A 24623-nucleotide genomic window follows, 5' to 3' on the forward strand; every position below is an offset into this window, starting at 1 on the left:
CATAATAGATATATTGCCATAAGAGTATGAGATAATGACCAATAGATTTCAAGATTAAATCTATAGAATATGCTTACTAGGAACACTTGATGTAGGAGCATCTTGGTTTGCCTTGCTATCTTGCTCATCCTTGTTGATTTTGCCTATTAGTGTTGAGTTTCAATGGTTGTTGAGGTGTAGTTGCTGCCAAGTCCAGTATTGGCTAAGTAGTTCAGTGTTGGCCTAGTTGTTCAATGTTGACAGAGTGTTTTGATGGTCGAGTGTTCCTTCATGTGTTGAGTGAACCTGATTTTTGTTGTTGCTTGGTTCCTTCTTTGACCAAGTTTGTTTGTGATTGGTTCCTAGTGTGAGCTGACTTATGTATTTAATTTGGGTTATGAATTTAATGTAAGGATCTTGTCTTGAGATGTGTGCAGACCATTTTGAGGTTGGCCTTCTATTATGTAATGATCTAGAATCTTCTGTAAGTCATCTTGGCAAGTATAAGTAGAGATAAATGTGTTTAGGTTAGGACAGAGAGGAAGATAGTTTTGATAGAGTATGAAGTTAAGGGAGCTAGAAGTCAAAATTAAGGGTTTGAGAAAAAATATAAGCCTAGAATTTTGTAAATCTTATTAACTATAACATAGAAGGCCTCACAGTTAGACACGTATATGGTGATTGGATGAATTAAAAAAGTAATTATTGTTTATTCTCTCATTGGTGTTGTTCTCTATGTTTTTTACTTCCATTTTGTTTACCCACCTAGGTGGTTGGATAGTTAGGTGTGCCTTTGGCCCTAGCTCTTTAGTATCTCCTTACGTCAATTCTCCACAAAAATTATGTATGATAGGCCAAAAAATGCATACTTTAACATAGCACATAATTTTGCGCCTACTTATCCAAGTAGCATTCATTTGGGCACCAATGTAGGCATCAATAGTGATACAAATATAAATGTTTTGTTTCCCACAACTTGACACCAGTCTCTTCAACTCAGTTCAAAGAATTCCATGAGTTACACTGACTCAATGAGCAGCATTGCATTTTTTAAAAATAGAGGAGAAATACATCAAAAGTGTGTGTGTAAGAAGAATGTAGAGCCATAAATGGAGCTAATGACATAGAATTATTGTAGTGCCATCACCTAGATGCAATAAATGCTAAGTATTTCATTCATTCTCATGAGAGATGAGTTCATGTGAACCACTACTCATAAATCATGGGTCAATGGATTTGACTTGAGAACTACACAATTGAATCTTGATAGAAATATCACACTTTGACTTGTTGTGGAAAATATCTCCTACTTATTAGTTGATGAGATTAAAGGGCTTTCTAATGAATGGTTCATAAGGGACAACACTTGTTGAAGGTTTTACAAATGGGGTTGCAAGAAGAATTTTCTTAACCACGAAGGAAACTCATAGCTAAGCATGCTAAAGCTAGAGTAGTATTGGAATGGGCAATCTCATAGGAAGTCTTGATGCTTCACTTATATGAGGATCACCTAGATGCAATGAGTGCTGAGTTTTCTATTATGTTTATGAGAGATGAGCTTGCGTTAACAACTATGCACGAATCATAGGTCAATGAGTTTGACTAATATACTATACAATTGAATCCTCAAAGCAGTATCACAATTTGACTTGGAATGGAAAATATCTCCTACTTATCATTTGTTGAGCTTAAGAGGCTTTCTAATGAATAGTTCATAAGCTACAATACTTGCTGAAGGTTTTGTGAATAGGGTTGCAAGTAGAGTGGGTTTAACCATGGAAGAAACTCCTTAGTTAAGCACGGTGTAGTTGTAATAGTACTGGAATGGGCAACCTCAGAAGAAGTCGTGGTGCTCCATCTCTATAAACATCTTTTACATGCAACAAAAGTGATGGGTTCATATGGATCACTGCTCATGAATCACAGATTAATGTGTTTGACTTGAAAAGTACACAGTCCTTATAGAAATATCACAATGAGCTAGAACTAGTCAATATAAAATGTATTTAGTTAAGAGGACATCACGAAACTAGAGAGGGATTCTAGAGAAAAAGGGAGTAGCCTACTTCAATGGAGATCTATATGTTTAAGATGCATAAATTGCGTATAGGATTTAGTTATGTAGCGAATACTCTATTCTTCTGCCTCACACCATTGGAAACATTCCAGCATTATGTTCGATTCCGCCTCAAACCACGGCCCCAACTCTTATCATACCAGTAATTTGATTCCTCCCTTGTTTAGAAGAAGAAACTATCAGAGTAACGCAAGCCTTTTTCAATGATTTCATCGTGTTTTAAAGATTGTTGTGATTTACAAGACTCATATTTTTTAATCCCTAATTGAGATTGCGGTGATATTGAAAGACCCGGAAAAAATGTACATTTATTTTTCAGTTTTTCATTTAGTTTGAGGGTTTGTTGTGATAGGCAAGAAACTCAAAACACAATGCATTTTTTCTGTCCTATTTGAGAGATTGATCGGATATTTAAAAGCCCAAAGAAACATGAATAATATTCAATAAAAACATATTAATGCAATTGTGAGTGTAAATATCAAACAAGGAGGAAACATATATATGTATATGATTTTGAGAGTATATGTATATAATAACATATAACATTTAACAAAGAATTAAACTTATAAAAAGTAAGTCAACTAATGACTATTTAACACTTTTAACCTAGAAATCAAACATACTTGCATTACCTTATGATTTTTAGACCATCCCAAATTTTATTAGAAATACCTCTTTCAAAGATAACTATCTTGAATTGAATTGTTTGTAGTAAACAAGCTTTCCTTGTGCTTTTACAAGGTCATAAATAATCTTATCCTATAAGACATGACTATTTATATAGAAGACCATTTATATGAAAGTGTATACATTATATATAGAGAGAGTATACACTCAAAAACCCAAATATAAATCATCCTTTTATAAAGTGACCAATCTATATATGAGAAGAAGTACTTAAGCAATATCCAACAATGTCACAAGCTCATTTTCATTTGTGTCCTCATCATAAGTCAAAGGCAAGTGACCCTTGAAAGACTGGATTTTAATATTTTCTAAATTTGTTTAGCCATAATTTTTCTATAGGGTAGGCATCATTCACTATTGTAGTACTGTCTTGTTATTGAGAGGTTAATAATAAATGACAAATTAGAAAAAAAAAAAAATTCATTTGATAGAGATTCCCTTTTCTTTTTCTTTTCTATGCCTTGAATTTTATCTTAGAGAACTCTTAGTGATGCCATAATATATTTTAGTAGATGTGCTTATTTTTTGAGAGTGCAATAATGAATGAGAAGTGTGAGGTACATTTGAAAATTCATCCAGTGATCTCAAATTGTGTTGGGTATTGATCTATGGCTATCAATATAAATAGGAATTTTCAGTTGACTAAGTCTGTAACTCTGGTGAGTAGGAATTATTTAGTTGATTGTGTCTATAATTATTAAAAGTATTATTCTATTACTCCATCTGAGCTTAGAAATTTGGTTTTTCTTTTGCATTGGATTAAGATTAGTCAAAATCTCCTCTCTTCCTTTCAATATATAATGCTAATATATCATTCTATTGAATAAGTCATTATACGTTGTTGAGATGTAATTGCAAATGATAAAGGTGTCTGATAAGATTTAAATCAATTGTCTTCTTTACTAAACTACTTTAAATAGGAATTTTCATTCCTTTTTAATATATTATTCCTATTTCTTTCTATCAGAAAGATGATTGCACCTCATTTGAATACAACTAATAGTTCAAATTAGACTAACTAGTTGTAAATTGAATTAGTCATGAGTAGATCTGGTTGGCAAGGGGTATGACATGGTGGACTATTGGCCATTTATATAGAAATATAATACATATCTCGAACGAGTGTTTGTGTAAGAAAGAAAAGGTATGTGGAAACACTTCCTATGCTAATCTTGAGAGGATAGTTATGTAAATTTCAACTTAAATATCACAAAGATCTCAAGAAATGCATAATAAAGAATAATCAAAATAACAATGAACACATAACACGATTATTATCGTGGGGAAACCCTTTCAAGATAAAAACCCCACCTTCCAAAACCCACACAATGTATTATCAAACCAAGATGATTACAATACACTTGTCATACAAGTTCTTATAGGAGTGCATCACCACAACTTGAACTTGAAGAGACTCCTTCTAGCACCCAGTCTTGCAAACTGAACTCAATTACATAAAAACCTCCCCAAACCCTCCTTTTATAGTGATTTTACAACCTGAAAACCACTTGTGGTTTTACAAAACCATGGGAAAACCTACCATGCCACATGTTACCCATTTTTGACATTTACTTTTCCAAGATGGAAAAAGAACCAGTTTAAAATAGTAATCCCGTCCATAATGTTTTTCTCTTATTTTAGACCCCCATAAAAGTCATAAAAAAAAGATAACTATGCTTTAAAAATGACCCTCCTATATTCTACTATGGACAGGGCACCTTTTGGTATTTTGTACACTCTTTTCCAAGATATAAACAAGTGGAAAACTTCCCCAAATAAATTCTAGAATTTTCTAGAAAAAGATTCAAGGTTGAGATGCATGTTTTCAACATTCTCCCACTTGTTGAACACCTTGCAAGAGTCAGGGGATCAAAAATACCATGGACTTAATTGCTAGGGGCTGAGAGGCCCATGGACTCTGAACACCATCTGAACTTCTCTATGCTTATGAACTTAGTTAATGAATCAACACCATTTTCCAAAGTCTCCACCTTCTCTAGCTTAACCTTTCCATCCTCAACCATATCTCTCACAAAATGATATTGTAAGTCAATGTGCTTGGTCTTGGCATGAAAAGTTAGGTTCTTTGCTAGGCAAATTGCACTTTAATTGTCACTATAAATTGTCACTGCACCATGTTTGAACTCTATATCTAAACACAATCTCTTTAACCAAATGGCTTCCTTGCAGGCATGAGTAGCTGCCATATACTCTGCCTCAGTAGTGGACAAAGAGACCATAGCATGTCCCTTGCTCATCCAATTGATTGCACCACCAAATAATGTAAACACATATGCATTGTGGATCTTCTACTATCAACATCACCAACCCAGTCTAAATCCACATAGCCTTGAATATCTAAGAAATGCTCATTTCTTGTTCCATGAAAACATAAAGAGCACTTTGAGGTACCCTACAAGTATTTGAAAACTCTTTTTACTACATCCCAATGTGCTCTTCCTAGATTAGACATATAATGGGAAAGTACTCCCACTACTTGGGCAATATCTAGTCTTGTATAGACCCATGGCATACATCAAAATTCCAATAACACTCTAATACAGTACTCGATGCTTCTCTTCCATCTCCAATGGGGATGTGGGACATTGTGAACTAGAAAGCTTTGTTCCCATTGTAACAAGAACACTCAATTGTCTTGAATCCTGCATATTAAACCTTTTCAAAATAGTACCAACATACTTACTTTGGCCTAGCCAAAGCTTTCTATTATGTTTATCTCTTATAATCTCCATTCCTAGAATGTGCCTAGCTGCACCAAGATCTTTCATTTCAAACTTTATCAAGACTTGAGATTTTAACTCTGCAATTAAACCTTTTCCTTTGCCAATAAATAACATTTCGTCGACATACAAGGCAATAACCAGGAAACCATCACCTTCAAATTTGAAATATATATAGTGATCAGATTTAGATCACACAAATCCCAAACTCAACACATATGTATCAAACTTCTTGTACCATATCCTATGACTCTGTTTTAAACCATACAAAAAAAATTTCAATTTACAGATCAAATGACTTTTACCTTTTACCACATAGTGCTCTAGTTATGACATGTAAATTTCTTCCTCCAAATCTCTATGAAAGAAAGTGGTTTTCACATCCTTTTGCTCGATCTCTAGATCATAAGTTGTTGTAGTAGAAAGCAAAAATCTAATGGATGTCATTTTGGCTACTGGAGAAAAAGTCTCACCATAATCTACTCCCTCAACCTAATAGTAACCTTTTGCAACCAAATGTGCTTTATACTTCTCAATGCTTCCATCTAAACCCATCTTCCTTTTGAAAACCCATTTACAACCAATAGGCTTTCATACTTCAGGCAATGGTACAAGGTTTCATGTTTGATTCCTCTTAAGAGCTGCCATTTCTTCATCCATGGATATTTTCCAGGACTTTGAATCATTCATACCAAGAGCCTCTTATATAGATTTCAGTTCATCGATATTAGCATTCAATGCAAATATGCATCTCCAATCATCAAGAGAATACCCATACCTTTCAAGTGGTTTACTTTGTCTAGTTGATGTTCGATCAAGATCTGGTTTAGGTTCATGATTAGGTTCTCCCTCTTTTTTTGATGATTCAAAACTTGTAGAGCTCTCTTCAACATCTTGTCTTTCTAAGGGCCTCAATTCAAATTTCTTAGGCGTAGAAGGAAGTTGAATCACATTTTTCTTTTCTTCTATCCATTTTGGATGCAATATAATAGGAGAAGGCTTAGTTTCTCTAAATATAACACTTATGGAATAAAGTACCTTTTGTGCAACATGATCCCAAAGCTTGTATCCTTTCACACCATAACTATATCCAATAAAGATACATTTGATAGCTTTGTTTTCCAATTTTGTTTGCTTCTCCTTTGACACATAAGCATATGCTTTAGAACCAAACACTCTTAGATGTCTAAGTGAAGGCTTGTGGCCTGACAATGCTTCCATTGGCATCTTTTCACCAAGAGCTGATGTAGGAGACATGTTTATTAGGTAGTAGGAAGTTGCTATAGCTTTGGCCCAGAAATTTTGTTCTAGTCCAGCACCACTTAGCATACTCTTAGCCTTCTCCATCAAGGTCTTGCTCATTTTTTTGCAACTCCATTTTGTTGTGGATAATACAGACTTGTCTTCTCTCTTTTAATACCAAAATATTTACAAAATGTGTTAAAATCATTGGAGAAAAATTCACCACCATTATCAACTCTCAAACATTTTATTTTCTTTCCAGTCTACAACTCAACCATTGCTTTAAATTCTTTGAAACAACTAAAAACTTCAGCTTTACTCCCAAGGAAATAAACCCATGTTCTTCTACTAAAATCATCAATGAAAGAAACATAATAAACTGATCTACCAATAGAAGGAACATCAACTTGACCAAATACATTCAAATGGAATAGATCCAAAATACATGAGGACTTATGAGAACTCAAGTAAAACTAAATGGGGTTTTGTTTACCATAGATACAAAGCTCACAAAAATCAAATTCAAGATTGCAATCATTCAACCCATCAACAAAGTTCTTATTTTTCAAGGTCCATAAACCCTTCTCACCTATGTGGTTGAGTCTCTAGTGCCATAACATGGTCGTCTCTGTAGGCAACTTTGATTCAGCAGATAGAGCACCTTTGGGTACCCAAAAACTACAACCATCTATTGAAAGAGAAACCCTCTCCTTTTCCAACTAAGTAGTCTTTTTCAAAATCTTATTAGAAGTACTATTTCACTCAAATGTGCATGCATCAAGCTGGTATAATGTACCCTAACTACTTCCTCTTGCTATCACCATAGCACCTCTCACCATTTATACACCTACTTTAGAAAACTGTACATGCACACTTGCATAGATATTAGTTTGCTAATAGATAAAAAAATTCCTTACTAGTCCCAGGATATGCAAGACACCATCAAATCTTCTAATTATTCCATTTGAAAATTTCACATGAACACTTCCATGACCAACAATATCAAGAAATGAGTTATCACCCAAATACACCTTACCACCATCAAAATTATCATACTTACTAAACCAGTTTCTATTAGGGGTCATGTGAAAAGATGTACCTAAGTCTATTAACCATGTATTGTCACCTACACGAGTGGCCAACATTACAATGAAAGCATCTCCATCTTCCTTTTCAAAATTAGAATCAAAATCTTTCTTCTTTTTCTTCTCCTCTTTGCAATCCTTTCAGAAGTGTCTAGGTTTGCCACAATTCTAGCAGATTGCCATGGACTTACCAGGAGATTTTGATCTCCCCTTATTCTTGGAATTAGAATAGCTATGCTACTTCTCTTTCTTTTCATCTTCCTTGAACACTCAAAGCCTCTTTGGCATTTAGAGATAATTTCCTTCTCATCTCCTCAGAAAATAGAGAACCAGCAATATCTTCCATCTTTACAAAAACTAAAGTGTTCCCTATGACTATAACAAGGCTGTCCCATGAGTCTAACAAAAAGCATAGCAAGTGATGTAGAAGCATCCAGTGGTGTAAGGGGAATCCTGTATCACCCAAAAATATACTTAGTGTTAGTTTCTATTTAATGTGTTTTCATTTATGGATACCCATTTGGGTCAATTAGAGATTCTGACTCTCATAGTTCCACTATTGATTTTCTAGGCTAGAGTTTTTGAGCACTTGGGGATATGTGCCAATGCAAAAAAATAGGTTATTTTGCAATTGAGATATAATTATAATGATTTAGAGGGTGTAAGTTGGAGGAATGATTATACTTGTAATTTAAAGAACTTTAAAAAAAGAATCAAGTCAAAAGGCCTTACAGTTTGAAAGTTATTGTAGTTTTAATTTTCTTGGAGACCCCTTAACAGTGCTTCAAAGTTAGATTTGAGGCACTAAATGGCCTCATATAGGCATGAAAAATAGTGGATGAAAAAAGCTGATCCATAGGGCTATAGAGTGCTTGGAGAACTTTCCATAAATGTAAATGGTTTGTCAATCGGAGTCCCAGATCAAAAGTTATGCCTTTCGAAAGTTGGACCACCATTTCTGGATTCTTCTAATTTTACACTGACTTCTGACAAGTTTTCTGACAAGTTTTCTAGAATCTTCTATTTTGGTAGTGGATGCCAAATGGAATATTCTAAAATATATTCCTAACCCTAAACCTAATTCAGGTTACTTAAGAACATTTCTAGTATTGTAAATGTAGTTTTTAGTGGAGTTTGGGAGAAGGTACTATGAGAAGTGTTTTCTCTAGAATTTGATAACATTGTAAGCCCATAGGGCATGTCATGGAGTCTATTTTTGTTATACTAAATCTAGTAGCATATCAATTCTGATAATAATTTTCCTCTTTTCCTATTGTGTTCATTTTGTTCTTGGATTGTGCCCTCATTAGGTAGTATTAGAGTGGGTTTTCCTGAGTGTGTAGACAAAATGCCAACTGTGAGGCAGTTTGCACTAGGACTATGTGGTTGTGGGATTTGATATAGTAAGAAGATTCCTCCACAAAGAGAGTGTGGTGGTGGGGTTGGAGTTGTTCCTCTTGAGGTTAGAGCCCTCTAGAGACAAGTTCAAGCATTGCAAGAGGAGATCCATAGAGGGCTGAATATTTTCATCAGTGATGGAAGTGAGGAGGAAATTGAGGAAGGAAATATTGGGTAGGAAGGGGAAGGAGATGAAGAAGTCCTAAACTAGGAAAAGGAGAAGCTTTTCAGGGCCATTTCCAAGCTTAGAAAAAGACCTAAAATTGATGTCAGCATGTTTTAAGGAAATCTAAACCTATATGAGTTGTCGACTAGATTAATGAGCTAGAGGAATATTTTGAGTATGAGGATATCGGGGACCCTAATAGGGTTAAGTTTGCAAAGGCCAAAATGAATGGCCATGCCAAAATTTGGTGGCAAGAGGTTCAGTTGGAAAGAAATAAAAGAGGAAAGGAGAAAATCATAAGATGGGATATGGTGGATAAAATAAAGAACTAGTTCATTCCTGTTGATTATGAGCTTGATTTGTTCAAGAAGATGCAAGGGTTAAAGCAAGTGGAAATTTTTTTCTAGGAATATATAGAGGAATTTTACTGAGTCCTTATTAGGGCAAGACATGTGAAAGTAAACAAGGAGAAGGTTGCCCATTACCTTAATGGTTTAAGACATGACATTCATGAGGAGTTAATTCTGGTTAGAATGACTAGCATTGAAGAGGCATACCATTTTTCCTTGCAAGTTGAGGAGAAGCTAAGAAAAAAGTTTGATGGAAGGCAAAGAGGGCACAATCAAGGAGGAAGGGGTGGTGGAAGGTCATTTGGAGGCCAAAATGAGAATGAGAAGGAAAATGTAGATGTGGGTACTAGATGAAACCAGAGGAACAAGGGTTTTAACCGCTCATGTGATCAAAACTTTGGAGATCAGAGAGGAAGAGGTAGAGGACATGGACAAGGTTCAAGAAGAGGAGGCTTCTTTGGTACCTATTTTCATTGCATTGAAAAAGGTCATCGTGCCTATGAATGCCCTCAATGCCAAGGAAGGATAGATAGGAGAGTTGATGATCAAGCAAGGGTTGCTTATGTGGATGATGATGCACAGTCATTGCATTCAAAGGATGCAGAAATAGGAGAGGTTCTAGTAAATGAAAGGTTCATACTGAGTGGTGAGACTAAACCTAGAAAAAGGAGGATTTTTTTTCCTACCAAGTGCAAGTGCGAGGGTAAATGTTGTGATGTGATCATTGGTGGTGGAAGCATTGACAACTTGGTATTAGAGGAGATGGTCTCAAAGTTAAAGCTCAAGAGAGAGAAACACCCCCAACACTATCAAATTTATTGGGTGCAGGATGATCATAAGGTCCTAGTTAGTGAGAAATGTTTGGTAAAGTTCAAGATTGGGAGTTACCATGATAAGGCTCTCTGTGACATCATCCCAATCAATGTCTACCATTTATTGTTGGGAAGGCCATGGTAGTTTGATAGGCATGTTATACATGATGGTCATGCAAATACATACTTGTTGACAAAGGATGGAGTTCACCACAAATTGGAACCCTTGATAAAGGAGGGTGAAAAGGTATGCAGTAGTGCTAGGGTATGTATTGTTGATGGAAGAAAATTTCTAGATGGCATGAATTATCAGCATATGTGTTTTGCATTAATTCCTAGAAAGGATAAGGAAGGTAGTATTAAAGTTCCACTTGAAGTTTTAGGTTATTAAGTGAGTATGGAGATGTCATCTCTAATAATGTTCTAGAAAGGTTTCTAGAAATAAAGCAAATTAGTCATCAAATAGATTTAGTTCCTGGAGCTAGTTTTCCTAACAAGGTTGGTCATAGGATGACTCCTACTAAGACTGAGGAGCTAAAAAGACAAGTTCAAGAGCTGTTGAGGAAAGGTTTAATTCAAGAGAGCCTAAGCCCATGTGTAGTACCTAAAGTGCTAGCACTAAAGAAGGATGGAGAGTGTAGAATGTTTACAGACTCTTAGGCTATAAATAAAATAACCATCAAGTACTGATTTCCTTTTCCAATGATGGATGATCATATAAACTATTTGAGTGGAGCTTAGTACTTCACAAAGATAGATCTCAAGAGTGACTATCACCATATATAGATACGAGAGGGAGATGAGTGGAAGACTGTATTCAAGACCAAGGAGGTTGTATATGAGTGGTTAGTCATGCCCTTTGGACTAACCAATGCACCAAGCACCTTCATGCGGCTTATGAATGAGGTACTAAAGAAATTTTTGGGAAATTTTGTTATTGTCTATCTGGATGATATTTTGATTTTCAATAAATCTATGGATGAGAATTTATTAAAAATTCGTAGTGTCCTTGAAAGGTTGAGGGAAGAGAAATTGTTGATTAATTTGAAGAAGTGTAGCTTTGTCAAAAGGGAGTTAGTCTATTTGGGGTTCATTGTATCAATTGAAGGTCTCAAAATGGACCCAGAGAAGGTGAAGGTCATCTTGGAATGGCCTACTCCAAGGTCTGCCACTAAGGTGAGGTCATTCCATGGTCTAGCTAGTTTTTACAGGAAGTTCATTAGGAATTTTAGTAGCATATGTGCACCCCTAACTGAAACAATGAGGGGGGATAGAAAAAATTTCAAGTAGACTATAAGAGCTACCAAGAGTTTTGAATTGCTGAAGAAGAAGGTGACAGAGAAACCTATGTTGGCACTTCCTAATTTCAACAAAGTGTTCCAAGTGGATTGTAATGCTAGTGGCAATGCTATTGGGGCTATGTTGAGCCAAGAAGGTAAGCCTATTTCCTATTTCAATGAAAAAATGAATGATGCAAAGAAGCAATATTCTGTTTATGATTAGGAGTTCTATGCAATAGTTTAGGCCTTAAAGAAATGGAGGGATTATTCATTGCCAAAATAATTTTTTTTGTATACTATCACTAGGCATTACAATACCTAAATAACCAAGTTAAATTGAATCAAAGACATTTGAAATGGGTAGAGTTCATGCAAAGCTATACATTTGCATTAAAACATAGAAGCAAAAGGTCTAATAGGGTTTTAGATGCATTAAGAGATAGTTATTGCTGACAGTAATGCAGGTTGAAGTGGTGAACTCAAGAACCTGTACCTTGAGGATCTTGACTTTTTAGAGGCTTGGAAGGCTTGTAAAAACTCTAGATAGGACCAAGTGGCTATATTACACGATTTAGGAGGGTATGTTGTTCAAGGGAAGTCAATTGTATATTCCAAGGAGTTCCATGAGGGAGAACTTGATCAAGGAGAAGCACAGTGGAGGGATAGTAGGACACTTTAGTTGAGATAAGACCATTGCTATTATTAGAGAACATTATTTTTGGCCTAAAATATTACATGATGTGAAGAAGTTTGTGCAGAGCTGTTAAGTGTGTCAAACAACCAAAGGATATAGTCACCATACTGGACTCTATCAGTCACTGCCTATCCCTTCGAAGCCTTGGAAGGACATAAATATGGATTTTGTTATTGGATTTCCAAGGACACAAAGGGGTAATGACTCAGTATTTGTGGTGGTTGATAGGTTGTCCAAGATGGCACATTTCATTCCATGCCACAAGACTCATGATGCAGTGCATATTGCAGGTTTTTTTTTCAAAGAGGTGGTGAGGCTACATGGTCTTCCAAAAAGTATTGTTTCTGATAGAGATACTAAATTTGTTGGATATTTTTGGAGGACTTTTTGGAAGAAGTTGAAGACAGAATTGAAGTTTAGTTCTGCACATCATCTGTAGACTGATGGACAAATATAAGTAGTAAATAGAAGTCTAGGCAATTTTCTGAAGTGTTTAGTAGGAGATAAGCCCAAGGGATGGGATTTGATTCTACAACAAGTAAAATTTTCTTACAATAATTTTGTGAACGGGAGTATTGGTAGATCACTATTCCAAATTGTGTATGGGAGTAGTCCAAGGACTACACTAGAGGTAAGGAAGATGGAGCAAGGGGAGAGGACAAGAGCTGAGGTAGAAGACTTTGTTGAACATGTCAAGAACCTACATGAGGAGATACATGCACATATTACCAAGATGAACCTATAGTAAAAGGCTAGAGCATATCAAAAGAGGAGACATAAGGAGTTCCAAGTTGGAGATTTGGTTGGTATACTTGAGGAAGGAATTATTTCTAGTGGGTACTTACAACAAGTTGAAGATGAAGAAATTTGGCCCCTACAAAATTTTGAAGAAACAATACTCAAGAAATGCATATGAGGTGGAGTTGCTAGATGGGATTTACATTTCTCCTATTTTCAATATTATAGACTTAATAGAATATCATGATGATGGTGTAGATGAGGAGTTGATGCTGGAGCCATGTCCATTTCCTAATTTTGAAAAGGAAGAGATTGAAGAAATTATATATAGTCGTATGGGTCAGAGTACCAGAAATAGGCAGGATGAAGAATACCTAGTGAAGTGAAAAGGATGACCAACAAAAGATTCAACTTGGATATCCATAGTGGAGGTTTCCCATTTGGGTTTTCCTCTACCATCTATTAAGTGATGGGGTCACTTTTCAATCTACCCTGGGTGTCTAATATAGGAGCATCCAGTAGTGTAAGGGCAATCCTGTATCACCCAAAAATATGCTTAGTATTAGTTTTTGTTTAATGTGTTTTCATTTCTAGATACCCATTTGGGTTAATTGGAGATTTCAACTCTCATAGTTCCACTATTGATTTTCTAGGCTAGAGTTTTTTAGCACCTTGGGATATGTGCCAATGTAGAAAATAGATTATTTTATAATTGAGCCATAATTATGATGAGTTAGAGGGTGTAAGTTGGAGGGATGATTATACTTTTCATTTAAAGTAATCCAAAAAAATAATTAGGTCAACAGGCCATATGGTTTGAAAGTTATTACAGTTTTAAGTTGCCTGGAGACCCCTAAGAGCGCTTCAAAGTCAGATTTGAGGCACTAAATGGCCTCATATGGGCTCAAAAAATGGGGTACAAGAAAAGCTATTCCCTAGGACTATAGAGCACTTGGAAAGCTTTCCAAAAATGTAAACGAATTGTCAGTTAGAGTCGTAGATCAAAAGTTATGCCTCTTAGAAGTTGGACTACCATTTATGGATTCTTCCAATTTTACATTAACTTCTGACAAGTTTTCTAGAACCTTCTATTTTGGTGGTGGATGCCAAATGAAATATTCTAAAATGTATTCCTAACCCTAAACCTAATTTGGGTTACTTAAGAACATTTCTAGTATTGTAAATGCAGTTTTTGGTGGAGTTTGGGAGAAGGTACAGTGAGAAGGGTTTTCTCAAGAATATGATAACATTGTAAGCCCATAGGGCATGTCATGGAGTCTATTTTTGTTGTACTAAATGTAGTAGCATATCACTTCTAATAATATTTTTTCCCTTTTCCTATTGTGTTCATTTTGTTCTTGGATTGTGCCATTATTAGCAAGATTTGGTACCTTTCTTCTTCATCCATTGACACCTCAATAGAGGTGAACTGAGTCACCAACATATTAAAGATTTACAGATGCTCAAAAAATTGTCCAACTTCTTCCATTCTCAAGGAATACAACTTCTTCCTCGAGAAAATCTTATTTACAAATGATTTTTCTTGATAGATCTCACTTAGCTTCTTCCAAAGCTTCTTTGTGGTAGGTTCTTCATGGACATTAATCATAATTGAGTCTGCAAGACACAATTTGATGAGGCCTTTAGCTTTTCTATCTCTCACATCATACTATGTGGCTATAGTTAGATCTATGGGTCTCAACTTCTTCTCATCAATCGCATCCCATAAATCTCGATAAGTCAACATATCTTTCATCTTTAGCTTCCACATCTCAAAGTTTGTGCTAAAAAACTTTTCAACATTGATTCTCCCTAACATGCTTGCCATCTTTGCAATCCTGCAACACAAAAATGAAATACTTTGTACAAGCTCTCACTCAAACCTTGATTAGTTCAAAAAACCTTGTACCCAACAAATAGAACCAAAACTAGCCTAGATTTGATACCACTTGTAAGGAAGAAAAGGTGTGCAGAAATGCTTCCTACACTAATCTTGAGAGGATGGTTATGAAAATTTCAACTTAAATATCATAGAGATCTCAAGAAATGTAGAATAAAGCATAATCAAAATGACAATGAACACATAACACTTTGCTTATCGTGGGGAAACCCTTCTAGGAGAAAAACCTCACCCTCCAAAACCCAAACAATGTATTATCAAACCAAAATGATTACAATACACTTACAATGCAAGTCCTTATAGGATCGCATCACCACCACTCAACCTCATAGAGATTCCTTCTAGCACCCAATCTTGCAAACTGAACTTGATTACACAAACACCTCCCCAAGCCCTCCTTTTATAGTAATTTTACAACCTGGAAACCACTTTTGGTTTTACAAAACCATAAGCAAAACTACCATGCCACATGTTACCCATTTTTGGCATTTACATTTCCAAGATGGAAAAAACAACCAGGTTAAAATAGTAATCCTATCCATAATTTTGTCTCTTAGTTTAGACCCCATAAAAGTCATAAAACAAGCTAACTATGCTCTAAAAATGGTCCTTCTATATTCTAATTTGGATAGGGCACCTTTTGGTATTTTATACTCTTTTTCAAGAAATAAACAAGTGGAAAACTTCCACAAACAAATTCTAGTATTTTCTAGAAAAAGATTGCAAGGTTGAGACACATGTTCTCAACAGTTTGCCTATCTTTCTTTATATGGACCCAAAAGTTGGGTGTGGCTTAACTATCACACACCATGGTAGGAATGAGACCCACTTGGTATGTTGTTCCATCAACTAAATTCCATAAAGTAGAATAATACATAGATGAAAGAAAAGTGCATATTGAATTTATAACTAGTCCATGTGTTTGCAAAGTGGAGGATACTATAATCAAGGATCATGGTCAAATTAGATAACTTTAAGTCTATTTAGAATTTGGCTTTCACAAATATTAGCTTGTAGTTCTCTCTCTCTCTCTCTCTCTCTCTCTCTCTCTCTCTCCATATACATATGCATATATACATATACATGTGTATATATATCTACACACACACATATGTACGCATAAATAGACATATACATATACAAACATATATATGTGTGTATACATATACATATATATACATACATATATATACACACACATATACACACACTCACACACACATATATGTGTGTATATGTTATACACACACGCACACTTACTTTTGAGTTGGACAAGTATTGAATGTGTTGAAAATTGGCTAACTTTATTATGACATTTTATGACATTTCAGTTATTTGTTTGAATTTTAATTATTTGTATTATAATAAAGTATTGTTTCCTTACATTTATGTAGAGGGCATGTCAACATATGTTAGCAAATATTCATTCCCATTACTAACATAAATGTTAATTAATATTATACTATTTAACATAACAAAACAAAATATCTATAACTATTACAACATAATAATAAATATGTGATAATCACTTTTAACTAGATAAATAAAAATTAAAGAAAAATTATGTTAATGTGAATTACATTATGCTTTAAATTGACATGTTAACACAAACTATTTTCATTGTTTAATGTAGATTTATCTTACTTATTTATAGGAATTTTATTTTTAAGATACTTATTCTCTTAACATAATAATAAAAACATAAACTTAATGTTGTAAGAGAACATCCTATTTATGTAATATTTATAAAAGTTATATAATATATTTAAAGTCAATATTAAATTGAAATGTTCTCTTTGAAGGAAACCATTCCAAACCAAAACATAATAATTTTATATTAAAATATCATAATAAAGGCGTGAAAGATAAAGTTAAAAGAGAATATCATGGTTATATTCATAAAAATTAAATAATATGTTCAAAATTAATATTTAATTGAAATGTTCATCCATCATTCCATATCAAAACATAATAATTTCATAAATTAAAATATCACAATAAAAAGAGAAACATATAATGTTCAAAGAGAATCTCTTTTTATTATCTTATTTATAGAAATTAAAAATACATATTTCAAAATGTAGTCGAATTACCTACATATAATGTCAAATTATTGGAGTTACTAATTCTGTTTAAATTATTAATTTTACATTTATTACATATTTTAAGGACACAAATATTTTCCCATATTACTAAAATTTTATTTTTAGCATTGTTGAAACAACACTATTGTTTTATGGTGAGCGGTGATTGTGACAATTTTGACATATGGATTAGGAGTTATATGATCTCCAAGTTCATCCTCATTATCCAAAATTTTAAATATATTTACTATAAGTTAACCCTCATTATACTAGGCATTCACCCTTGTTATCCATGTTTTTCAATGTATGTATGAGAATTCACCCTCTTTATCTATATTTTTCAATGTTTGTACTCGAAGTTCACCCTCTTTATTTTTTCAAAATACGTACTAAAAGTTCACCCTCCTTTATCCATGCTTTTCAATATATTGACTGTGAGTTCACCCTCTTTGTTCATATTTTTAAATATATACTACTATAAATTGGCCCTCTTTATCCATGCTTTTCAATATATGTATTGTGAATTGGTCCACTTTACCCAAATTTTTTACTATAGGTGCTAGAAGTTCACCCTCTTTATCCATTTTTCACTTTCTTTACTCATTTTCAAGAGGAAACTTCTAGTACTGTGAAAAATGGATAAAGAGGGTGAACTTCTAGTACCTATAGTGAAAAATATGAGTAAAGTGAGCCAACTCACACTACATATATTGAAAAGCATGAATAAAAAGGGCCAATTTATAGTAGTATATATTTAAAAATATGGATAAAGAGGGTGAACTCACAGTTAATATATTGAAAAGCATGAATAAAGACTACCACTCGTCGGACTGGAAATAATCATCCTAACTTGTGGAGTGATGATTTCATAGAGTCTCTGAGTTCTCCATATGCTGTATGAAAATATTATAATATTACAATTTTATTTGCACAAATTATATATTTTTATATATTGAAAACTGAAGTATCAAATCATTTTCTTTTGTATTTTGTGATCAGGATTCTTCATACCAGAAACATAGGGAAATACTAATAGATGAGATTCGTGATATATTTTCTAATGGAGAAGAAGAAGAATTCTGTCTGCTTGAAAAGATTTGGTTTGTTTGATGTTCTACAACGTTTAGGAATAGGTCGACATTTTCAAGAAGAAATCAAAACTACACTTGATTATATCTACAAGTATGTTTATGTTTATTTGGTCAAGATGCTTTCCTTGAGTATGTAATTTAGATATAAAAAAATAGGGAGATGTATCAGTATTGCGTGAAAAGCATTAGGTTTGAGAAGATTTTTGTAATCAAATAATATCATTCCTAATAGGGGTTGGAAACATGATAACGATAATAGCATTGGTGATACTACAATTGAATAGATATGTTGTTTCTTCAGATAGTAGAATTTTTATTTTTGTCTCGATTGCATGTCTATAATTAAAATTTTAAAATCATTATACTAATATTTTGGATATATAAGAGATATTTTTATAGTATTCAAAAGTAAAGGAGGACAATTCTCTAGTTTTGAATCTAGCCAGCAAGATGTAAAATTAGTAATCATGTTAAATATATAAAGCTTCAGAATTGGATTTTCCTCATGAGAATATCTTAAAAGAAGTCAGCGGTTTTGCTTCTACATACCTACAACATGCCATTGAAAAATATGTTGACATTGAAGAACCCAAAAATCCACTTCTAATGGAGGTAAGTACTTTTTCATGAAAGAAATTAGCATTCATATTATTGCTTTCAAATCTCTGGATTTGATCGTATATAGTTTTTTAATGAAAAACTAAAATTAGAACAAGATACTTTCATGTCTTGCAATTTCTTATCACTACACATGGTCAACTGTTAACAACCCAGCAAACTACTTTATTTTCATAAAATTTAAATATTTATTACTATTTAGCTTGACTATATATTGGTTGAATATTCACATCTTTTATGAGCTTTGATGTATGTTTTAGATTGAGTACACTTTGAGATATGCTTGGAGATGTAGGGCTCCAAGATGGGGGGCTTGGAACTTTATTCATATACTCAGACAACAAAATTGTAGTACATCACTTGTCAATAGCCTTATAAGTAAGAACAAAATTTGTGTGCAATAACTAGTACTTCGTTCTTCATTTAAAATTGGAAAGATGATTAAAAATATTAATCTTTCAATCTATTGTGATCTTCTTAAGTTTAATCTAATCTGAATCATTCAAGTTTATGATTTTTCTCAGGATTCCAAACAAACACATGAAAAAGCTATTGGAACTAATGATATTGGACTTCAATATACCACAATCACAACATCAATCTGAATTGAAATTAATATCAACATGCGTGTTTTCAACTAAGAACTTTAGACAAAATAAATATTTTTAAAATTATTGAGTCAAAATTCTCTAATCATACATATTAGTAAAATCCAGGAAAATGGAATTATAACAATGATATCTAATTTATTTGTGCTAGATGGTGGAAAAATTCAAGCACAATTGAATTGGATTTCTTTTGACATCATCATTTAGAATTTTATTTTTGGTGGGTGTGCTCATTATTTGAACCTGAATTTTGTACATGTAGAATTATTCGTAGAAAATTAACTACATGTCTTTCCCTCCTTGATGATATTTATGACACATATGGGACTGTTGATGAATTGAAGTTGTTCATAACAACATTAATAAGGTATTAAGTTAGATAATAGTCCTATGTTATACTAAATGTTTGATTCATTTTCTAACTTTGTTTATCAATTTTTATTGTAGATGAGATGATTCCACAATTGATAATCACTCAGACTACATGAAAATTTCTTTCAATTTTGCCCATGAGATACATAAGGAAATTTCAAGTGAAGCTGAAAGAAATCATGGCCCATTTGTTCACAAATACATTCAATCTGGCATAAGTACAAATATAATGATCATATATTTTTAATGTTCTTTTATTATTAAAAACAAGTGCCAAATTGTGTGCCGTAAGAATATAGGAATTAATTATAATTTTTTTTGTTATAAAATTAATTTGAATAATTTTAATTGAAATTTTAATTTACAAGAAAAGAAAATATAATATTTTAAAAAGAATTCTATCTAGATTATTTGTTTCTTTTTTCATTAGGATATTATATTATTGATTGACTTATTTTTTAATTTAATTTTTGAATGAAATAATAGTTAGTATAGTTAATGCAAATAAATTGTTCATTTTATCAGAGTTGGAAATGATAAAATATTGGTAAAGAAATTTTATGATTACTAGTAAATTTTATTTATATCAAGTATAGCTATGGTATATATATTTTTTGAATTATATTTTATAATGTCTTTTTATATATCATAAGAAAGTTCCTTATATTATTTGGGAAGCTTAACTTTTTGAAGAATAATCTAAAGTGAATAAAATATTTAATCATTCTATACAAAGAAGGCCAAGAAATGCTAACCAAAATTCTAGCCAAAAACTCCATAATCAAGCATCTCGAGTTCATTAATACTTAGGAATAATAAAACATTAAAGTCACTTATAAGAAAAAGGTAATTATTTTAAAGTTTAACGTAAGATATATGTAAGGGAAAAATTTAAATTTAATATATTTTAACCTTTCAAATTATTGTAGATCTAGTATTTTCCCACAAAAGAAGCAATATGGGAAGCTCCCAAAAACATCCCCTATAACACCAAATTGAATCAGCCTAATAAAGAAATTCTATAATATTTGTATAAGAGAAAAAATATCACTTGTGATTTGTTCATTGATTGAGAACTATATGATCATATAATATAATTTATTCATTAATAATTTTCTAATAAAAATTTATATATGATAATTTAAATAAAAATATACAAAATACATTGTATTTTTGATAAAAATATATTAAATATGCTAAAAATTTAATGTTACTTTTTTTATTTGGAGAAAGTTTTAGAACTATTTAATTGATGACAAATTTTGTATTTCTATTTCTTGCATTATATTTTTTTTTCTTACTTTTTTTATTTTATCGGGTCTAGAGTTGTAACTCTTCAATGGGAGAAGTATAAGAGCTTAGTAAATTATGAATGAAACCTAAAAATCAATAACAAAAAAAAATAAAGAAAAATAAACATGGACACGTTTCTATTTCAAAAACATAATTTCATATTTGATCATATTAATTTTTTAATTTTATCATACAAAACAATAAACATAGGCATGTTATCATTTTGAAGATTTCAACTTTGTATTTTTGTTTCTATTAATTTTAATGACTACAACTCTCACTTTAAACTCATATTAGAAAAACAAAAGTCAACAACAAAAAATGAAAGCATGCACATATTTCTACTTCATAAATGTACCTTCATATAGAATTTGATTTATTTTTTATTTATACTAGATACAAAACATAAAACACTAGTATATTATCATTTTGAATATTTCAAATTTTTAATTTTTATTTCTTATTTTTATTTTTTATTTTGTGAAGTAAAAGAGTGTATTTTTCATTTCAAATCAAAATATTATGTATTTATGCCTTGTACAAAGATATATCACGATGGATGTATTTTTTAAGGATTGATTTGATAGAAAATAAGATGTTCTCACCAAAAGACTATAGTGGAAAATATAGTTATTATTTATATTGAAATTTAAAAAAAAAATTATATGCAATGTAAACATTTTAAGTTTGATATTTGAAATTCAACATTTTAAGTCATTCTTTTTCTTTTTATTATAGTGGAAGAGTTATATCCAGTCTTACATGCAAGAAACAAAATGGATAGCTTCTAAGCATATGCCAAATTTTGTTGAATACTTAATGAATGGAGTGATAAGTAGCGGCATGAGAGTTCTAATGGTGCATTTACTAATACTAACAAATACTCCTTTATCTGATGAGATTTTGGAGCAACTTGATATCCCATCATCAAATTTGCTTGCTCTTGTATCATTAACTACTCGACTAGTGGGGCATCTTTTAGGGCCCAATGGGTACATCAGAATTGAGTACTCAATTTTATTGATTCTGTTAATGACTAAATTTGAATCGGGCACCCAATTTTTGAATTGCAAATCAGGTGCCCAGTTCTAATGTCATGGGTAGGAATTTCCATGGGTGGGAATTCACATTAGGTTTTGCCTTGGGGAAGGCATGGCATAGGCTTGGTGGGATCAATCCTATGCCTTTATGAACCAAATTTTGACTAAGGCATTTAATCAATAATTTTAAGGATTTTTGTAATTTTTATATGATCGTCCCCATTGAATTTTTTGACAAAATGAAAACCCATTATAGGTTTTACTATTCTAATTTTAAAAGTGTAAAATTTATAGTGTTATGAGTTCATATTCTATTTTTCCAATATTTATTAATAAAAAGTATCTCTTAAACATAAAATTGTGAGATTCACTAAAACTTTAATAACTTTTTTGATTTTCATATTTTTAAAATTAATTTACATGTCATCATTATTCACACAATTCTTTTGAAGTTCAAAAAAATAAAAAATAAATCAAATTTTGATTAAATTATGGTGTTCGTATACGAGAGGTTTTATAAATTAGTTTTATCATCAATTAAAATGTAATAAAAAAATTACTAAAAAATTCAAGAAAATTATTTTCATCAATCTTTGGTGTGTTAGGTATCTTCATTTAAAAGGATTCACAAAAATTCATTTAGTTGTGTCAAATTATGGTGTCTACACACGAGTGTGGTATGGTCCTGAAACAAACATTTTGAAAAAGAAGTTTTTGAAGATCCATACTAAAAAATAATCCATCATATGGGTATACAAATAAATTACATATTCAAAAAGTAGATTCCAGGCACTACAATTTTTATTTTTGATTTTTTTAAAATATTTAATTGCTAAATGCCTCAAACTTTGGCATCAATTGACAATATATTCCAAAAATAGGAAAAACACTTCCACTTTTTGGCCAAAAGTGATACCCAACTTCTTGCACTAACCAAAAAGATGCAACTATGATAAACAAGGTATTGAGGATTTTACTCCCTATTTATACCATTATGTTGGTCTCATATTGGATTTGACATTTGAGTGTCAACACACTTAAGAAATTTCTAAGTTCATGCCGAGCTATAGTATGTGCCAAGCTAGAAATTCAACAAGTGCCGAGTTATTCAGATGTCAAGTAGATAGACGTGTTGAGCAAGTTTCAAGTGTCGAGTGACAATTGATGCCAAGCCAGTATATGTGTCAGGTAAAGTATAGGTGTCGAGCAAGATAGAATTACTATAGGAGCTGAGCAAGACAAAATTCCTATAGGTGCTGAGCAAGATAGAATTCCTATGTGTCTCGAGCATCAGCAATTAGTAAGTGTCGAGTAACATAGAATCAACATAAGAGTTTGTACCCTCAAAAACTCAAATGTAAATAATTTTTGAGCTGACTCAAGATGAATCTCAAAGGATCTTAAAGATAAGATCGAATCCTTTTAATTCCCTATGAAATCAACATGCAACCAATCAGAAAAATGGATGAATCTCAACCGTACATTCATACCTAACCCTATGTCTCGAAACCTTTTTAAGTAGGTTGAAAACCCACAATTTAGTATGCAGGGAAGTGTATGGGAATGCAGGAGAGAATGCTAGCAAAGTTTTGAAGGAAGTGAAAGGGGTGTGAAGACTTAGAGAAAGAACAACATTGAATAGTCAAGTTGGTCAAAATAGAGTATTAGCACTTCAAACAGAGTTATATCAGATCAAGAAGGATCATATCAGATTGGACAAAACAAGGAACTGAAATCAGAAATTGAAGATTGTAAGTCATCAGGTCAATAAATTCTACTATACTTTCTAGCCATTGTATTAGGAGAATGAAAATCCTATGAAGATAGGTTAGTTTAATAGCCATATTGTAAATTTTTTAACAGGGTGACATTCCAAGTGATTTTTTGTAAATCCTTTAGATAGGTCACTTTTAACAGGGTGTTAAAGCATTTGACAGGGTAGGCCTCTCATAGGGCAGACCATTGATGATGGTCAAAACTTTGTAACCTTGACAAGTTACATATTGCTACAGTGATAAGTTGTGGGTGTCATCACCACCCCAGTTTTAGCTTCTCATTTTGGAGGGTTTCTAGGTGATCAAATCTTGTGTTATCTATTTTCATGCATGTCTTTACTTTCATGTTAATTAGATGTGTTAGAAGCATGAATTGATTTCAGTTAAAAAAATTCATAGCTTAAAGTTTGTTACTTTTGATTCACCCCCCTCTCAGAAGTAAAATTTCCAACTTGTGAATTCCAACAATTGGCATAAGAGCTAATTTCTCACAAGGAGAAGCCTTACAGACTCATGGAGAAAAAGATCTAGAAATGAAAGTCTAAAAACTTGGGAAGATCATAGAGAACCAAGAGATTGAGATACATCTCATT

At 32.5% G+C, this 24623-nt stretch overlaps 1 pseudogene; it reads left to right on the forward strand.

Annotated features, from left to right (window-relative positions):
• The first annotated feature begins 17868 nt into the window (after positions 1-17868).
• On the forward strand, positions 17869-20169 carry LOC149575624 (sesquiterpene synthase Cad-like; annotated as a pseudogene).
• Positions 20170-24623: the final 4454 nt, after the last annotated feature.

The sequence above is a fragment of the Cupressus sempervirens genome, chromosome 2, assembly GCF_028749045.1.
Source record: "Cupressus sempervirens isolate cs-2001-9-10 chromosome 2, ASM2874904v1, whole genome shotgun sequence".
NCBI lineage: Eukaryota > Viridiplantae > Streptophyta > Pinopsida > Cupressales > Cupressaceae > Cupressus > Cupressus sempervirens.